This window comes from Sprattus sprattus, assembly GCF_963457725.1.
Source record: "Sprattus sprattus genome assembly, chromosome: 20".
Taxonomy (NCBI): domain Eukaryota; kingdom Metazoa; phylum Chordata; class Actinopteri; order Clupeiformes; family Clupeidae; genus Sprattus; species Sprattus sprattus.
Genome location: NC_137918.1, coordinates 21,775,487 through 21,782,294, shown reverse-complemented (window position 1 = coordinate 21,782,294; position 6,808 = coordinate 21,775,487).

Sequence of the window (6,808 nt, the reverse complement as noted above, 5' to 3'; positions counted from 1 at the left end):
AAATATGACGCATAAATCTATTTAAAATGATCTTTATTCAATCTAACACGTGCATCTGCACATATATAGACATACACATAGAAATACTATTTTTAAAACAATACAAATACAACATGAGTTTTCATTATCGTGAAAAACACTAAAACTGCCAATTCGTGATGCAACGCATTATGTCAGCTATTTATACTGCAAATATCATCTTTAATTTCGATGCCATGAAAATGTATTTGAATACAACATCTAGCGACCATACGCATATTTAATATCACACCCGACTCTGAAGAAGAGGATCGATGGGCTCTGAGACACGCACGAGTAAAGCTACTTAACTTCACAGAAAAGTAGAGGTACATTTTTTTGTAAATATTAATGACGAAAGGTAGATTACACATAATCAAAGGCGTGACTTTAACATCAGTGCCCTCACCGATGTTTCTGACTCTTTAAAACATAGGCAGTTGCAGCCCAAGCACCTACTGTCCTGAATCCAAATCCGCTTTGCTCACCTCCATTTCTCCTCCTTTCCCTGGATCAATCAACAGGTTTCCCACGGGCTCAAACATCACCAGTCGAAGAAAAAAACACACTTGCTTACAAAACCAGAAACATGATACCAAAGGTTATGATAGCCTACCATTAGTCTGAGTTTAAGACGTTAACTTTTTACGTAATACAAAGGATTTCTTTGGACGATTGCGAGGACAGCGTTTGAATGACACTTGACAGCCACAGCGCATGCCCACAAAGCGCATCTCAAGAGCTGAAATCTTGCGCCTTTAGTTCACAACGTGAACGCGCTCCACCCACGCCTCTCACATTGGCTTCAATTCTACAATAAACATTCAGATAATTATTTTGATTATATTTACCCCACAGTTTATAACGATACTCCCCGACTCACGACTCCTCCTAAATTATCCTTAACATATACCAAGTTTATTGAATAGGCTATCAGAAGGCCTACCCTTAAAAACATTTAAAGAATATTATTTTGATCGCTAATCAATTTGATTGTTATACAATGGAAATTCCACTACATGGTGGTAGGTTATGTGCTGTTTGTAAAGGGACTCGTTAGCCTCGTCGTCAAGGCTCGCACTATTGCATGGTTAAGACCTAGGCAGGCTTTCGTTGCTAGATGGAGCTCCAGCTCTTGAAATGTTGGCGAGTCGAGCACCATTTCTGCCTTCAGTCCCCTCCTTCACTGCATCAGACAGCGCTGTACTTCCAAATTGGCTTGTCATTTCTCTCAGCGCATTCTTTCGCAGGCAGGTCGGGGTGCTCCACGCGTGGACGTTTTGAAGACACCTGCGAGGATAAATGCATAACGTACGTTCGGCCAGAGCCGAGTTCAAGGTCTCTGATGGTGACATGCCTTTTCCGCTACTGCAAGGGTGATTTGGATACAAAATAACCAGCTTCCAGTTTATCTGACGTTCAATTTCTTACGGACGAAGAATATTCCACATTTCAAATAGCTATAACATCACAGCGTTTTAATGGCCGAAACAGCAGTCTGAAGAAATAGCATCTTGACTCGAATAATCAAATCCTATTAACATACCCGATTACTTTCAGTCTATTTACATGATATTCTACCGGAGGACTTACATCGGAACCGGAGTAAATAGCAATTCCGAGGCCATCCGTCGCGATTTCAATGGAGGGATCGGGACGCGATCATTGTTGCTGTAATGATATGTGGTAAGACAACGTTTGTAATGTTTTCCTCTGTATTGCCCTCTCATTTATATTTGTGGAATGGTGGGATTAATGGGCATTGCGCTCTATGGCAGCTGCATCCTTGGTTCTGATGCGCATTATCGAAGATAGCATACCTGATAAGAATGTTTAGGGCATTTGACACGCTAAATCATACCGTTGTCTCTGTGTGAAGTACCGAAGCATGGATGATGCCTTTCGGTCTATCGTGTGTGGTTTTCTAATGGGCGTAGCTCAGTTAGGAACATTTTGTCGGCAAGCCGTTGCTTCTCGACCTCCGTTGTAATGGCATCATTGCGTTAATTCATTTTGAAAGAAAGAGGGACTCAAGATAATAGAGTTGGCCGACGCTGCGGAATGTTGCCCATGGATGGGGAGGGTTGCAGGTTTTCAGCGACTTCAATGCATTTTTCCCTTTTCGCAGTGTACCCTGTAGATGACAACACAGTCTCAGCATCTGTATTCAGATCAAGAAAGAGGCAAATGTCCATATTAGAGTGGCGCTTCTAAGGACATAGGAAAGATGAGGGCACAAGATAAAGTAGCTCCATCCTGACTAAAGCAATACCGGAGTAGCATACAGTGTCCTTGACTTTAGTTGAACACTAACAACACCAACAGCAACAACAACAATAATGGAGATTTGTTGGTACATTTTTTACTTCCTCTTCTAGAATATAGTCCGAGAGACATATGATGACAACCCGGGAGCAAAGTCATGCCTGTGGCCTACACAGACATGCACAGTGCTCTTTTCATGTTTACTTCCATTGTAAAGGAACAAGTTGACTTATTTTATAGCCTTTCCAAAACTCATACCCACTTTTCTCTCTGCGTGCCAAAATTATATTTCCAAAAAAGGTTGCATTAGTTCAAACTAAGCATCAATTTATTCCTGTTTTCAACTGAGGCAATCATTATCTATCATAACCTATATGGTGGATGATGGATTCTAATGTTACCCACCATTAAATGTCAATCAATTGCTTGCCAGATTTGATCTGTCAAACCAAGTCAGTGAGATAATCAGTGATACACAGATTACCTCACAGCTTGCAACATTAATGGGGAAGAAGATAGTCTGTTGGTAACCATAGATGGAGGTTACAGGCTGAGGATGTAACATTGGACTACACACTCATCTCATTGGATCTGACTGCATAGGGGGGCTCCTGTATTATTTTGAAGAAGAAGATAGTCTGTTGGTAACCATAGATGGAGCTAGACTGGATGGAGGTTACAGGCTGAAGATGTAACATTGGACTACACTCATCTCATTGGATCTGACTGCTTAGGGGGGCTCCTGTATTATTTTGAAGAAGAAGATAGTCTGTTGGTAACCATAGATGGAGCTAGACTGGATGGAGGTTACAGGCTGAGGATGTAACATTGGACTACACTCATCTCATTGGATCTGACTGCTTAGGGAGGGGGCTTCTGTATTATTTTGAACAAATGTGTGTTACCCGTCAGGATGGGCTTCTCTTGGCCCGGTTGTACACACATAAACTACTCTGGCCTAGCACTAAGCATCTTCATCTGTTGCAATTAGCAGCTAAATTGCATCTGTCAGATGTAATATGGGAAACACAACATGAGAGATGCCTGGATGCTGGTTCACACTCTGTAGGAAACAAATGTGTGTCCTAATGAACTAGCATTTAGGGAATACTAGTCATTGTTTTGTAAACTGAAGTTGGACAGAGACGTAATTGTTTACATGGAGAAAGATAAAAGAGGAGGTTATGGCCAAACCCATCCACGTCGTCCATTCACCCAGGCACAACACAGTCTCTTGGAGTTACTGTCAGTCTCGTGGTCTGATTGCCCTTTGTTTTGATCATGGAGCCATGGGTTCTGGCACAGCAGTCTTTGTTTTAGGAGAAGAGGGAGAGTATGGGAACTAGAGAAAGGGGTCATCAACCCCAAATATAAATACATGCTTACATGATGTGTGTCTCTCTCTCACACACCCACATGCACACACACACACACACACACACACACACACACACACACACACACACACACACACACACACAAACACACACACACACACACACACACACACACACACACGCACACACACACACACACACACACACACACACACACACACAGAGATGCACACACACACACACACACACACACACACACACACACATCTGGCCCCAGCTGGTTGGCCACAAAATACCAACCCAAGGGTATCCTGTTTTTTCTCGACATGCGGCTTTGCCAGGTGAGGACTAAGTCACTAAGTCCATGTAACACATTGCATACGTGAGTGCCTTTATCTTAAATCTGCACGCTTTGCCACTGTGTTTTGCCATGAAGAATGCAGAAACCAGCCTGCCAAGGCCATTCCGCTTTTCAATGGACTGTTGAAAGGTTCGCAGATACATTTTTTTTTAAACCCCGGCAGGAAATTATTCACAATGCTTTCTGCCCACCCCTGGCAAGGCTTAGCCTCATAAGGACGGAGGAGTCCTCCGCCACTCTACAGCACCACTGCAGAGCGGAAAGAGCTATATTTGCGGAGAGCCCGTCATCTTGAGGAAAAGCTGTTTTATGGTAGTACGCGCGAATGTGGCTGTTAGCACTTGACCGTGGACAGACCATTGTGAGTCACTGCACTGTGTGATGCAATGGCCTCAGGGACACAGAGCATCAACTCAGTACTAAGGTCATCATTCACTGTGAACCTCCATGACAGCAGAACACTTACACTTATCACGGTGATAACTCAAGACATTTCGGCCGCTTCTTGGGTCTATATCGGGTCTTTCCCCCTTGCCGTTTTGATTGTATAATGAGATAGGGTGTGTCACATAACCAAGGTTTGGGGGAACAACGGGCATAATGTTTGCTGTGTGTGCTGCATACAATTATGTTGTTTATATTCCAGAGTCCTGTGGCGCACTGTAGATGGGCTCAGCCATAATCCCCTGGTCTTATTTGAGGAAATACAGAGAGGGATGACAAAAGTGCACAGGATCTGGACTGTTTATATTAGACCCCGGGGTGTTCCTGAGGTTCGACTGTATTGTGCTATTGTATTGAGTAGACATCCAGGCTTGTAGCACACAAACAAAATGAGTTATTTCAAAGAGCCTAATCTCAGTGAGTCACTGGGGCTAATTTTGAAATGGATTGTCTGGTCATGATACGTTGAAAAACCACTGTAGATAATAAGAAGCAGCCGTTCATTGTCGACAGACTTGTTTTGAAACCGGTGTGTTTATTTCATGCCTATTTTTTGCCTGGAGCCATTTCCTGATTGTATACCTGGCAGCTGTCATTACTCAGAGAACGCCAGAATGAATTTATTGCTCGACTAGTTACTATGTGAAGAGTGAAAGGCTCCATTAGAAGTTGTCAGCCCAACTCTACCTGCACGGTAGAGTACGTTAGAACTGCTATGAAGTTGTGATGTTTAATTCATTTTTAAACGTCAGCCGTGTGGCACGGAACCTACGGCACCTGTGATCTTCTGTCGTCGACGCGCACCTCTGATCTCGGCAGCCTCGGAAGTGCACTCACTAACAAGTGGACTGAGATGGGAGCAGGCTCCATTGTCGTTTGAAGTGATCTCATGAAGGAACAATGTTGTTATCTGTGCAGTCATCATATGTATTAGTACCTGCGGGACTGATTTCCCACCTCACCTTTTTCCTAGTGGCTGCCCTGGTGCTGTTTATGATGTACTGACACACCCACATGCACACACACACACGCACACACACACACACACACACACACACACACACACACACACACACACAGGTGCTGTTTATGATGTACTGACACAGGCTGCACCGCACACTGCTGAATGAAAAGACCCTGAGACGCTGACGCTGATGGCTGCTGAGTGTCTGCGAGCGTCATACTCCGTTTGGGGGTGGGCGTGGGGGGGGGGGGGGGGGAGTACAGATTTGATTTGATTGTAGAAAGGCTGGTGGTAGCAGTGCACTGACAGTATTGACAATGGAGTATTCAGATGGGAGATTGATTTCCCTACTTCCAACTAAACGGCTACGTTCCTCAAACGGCATAATACATTTAGTGACTTATCGAGTGGAATAGACATGGCTCTTGTTGGTCTCTGTTTAAAAGAGGAACTATGAATTGCTGAACTTGAGGTTTTCTCACAAAATCGGAATATTGAAATATTGAAATTTTCAAATAAAACAAAATAACTTGTAGGTGTCTTGCTCGAAATGTCGGTGAAGGAGAGGCTAGCAGTGAAGTGTGCTGGGCTGGTGGTTGTGTTGGGTGGGGAGAGACACAGCTCTGGGTGTCTGGGAGGAGAGGATAGCAGAAAAGTGTGCTGGGCTGGTGGTTGTGTTTGGTGTGGTGAGACCCAGCTCTAGGTGCCTGGGAGAGTGGAGGAGAGGATAGCAGAAAAGTGTGCTGGGCTGGTGGGGGAGAGACACAGCTCTGGGTCCCTGGGAGAATGCTGGATTGATCCCTGCTGATCGACCTGGAGAGAGATGATAACCAGACTGCAGGGCTTATGCTATTATTAAAAGGAAGTATTCTCAGTGTTAACAGATAGCTGTAAATTAAAGTGTCTGCCTGGGTGATTTGTCAACTGTAGTTAGGTGATCCATATTTGGCATAGCTGTCGAGGAATGTTGTGTGCTTCAGTCTTTTCATGTAGACAGTTTGTATCGGCACATAGACTATTGTGTTTGTATCAGTACAGGGATTCAGTGTGTGTGTGTGTGTGTGTGTGTGTGTGTGTGTGTGTGTGTGTGTGTGTGTGTGTGTGTGTGTAAGGGTGTGACTTGTGATGTGAGTTATTGTTTTTGTGTCTCACAGGTTACCCAAGTTAATGTGCTGCCACCCTACTACCATTAGATCTTCATAAATGCATCATGATAGTAATTCACTAACTCTAAATATAGCCTGTTAGAGTGTGCATGTATGTCTCTTTGACCTGTTTAGAAGATGAGAAAGACACACTGTGTCAGATCTGGGGCAGTCCTTCATGAGTTTTAATCATGGCCAAAAAAAAAAAGCAAAGGAGTTTGGTGATTGATTGCTCCTCCCTTGGCAATGGCTCGGCTGAGTTTGTCTAAATCAA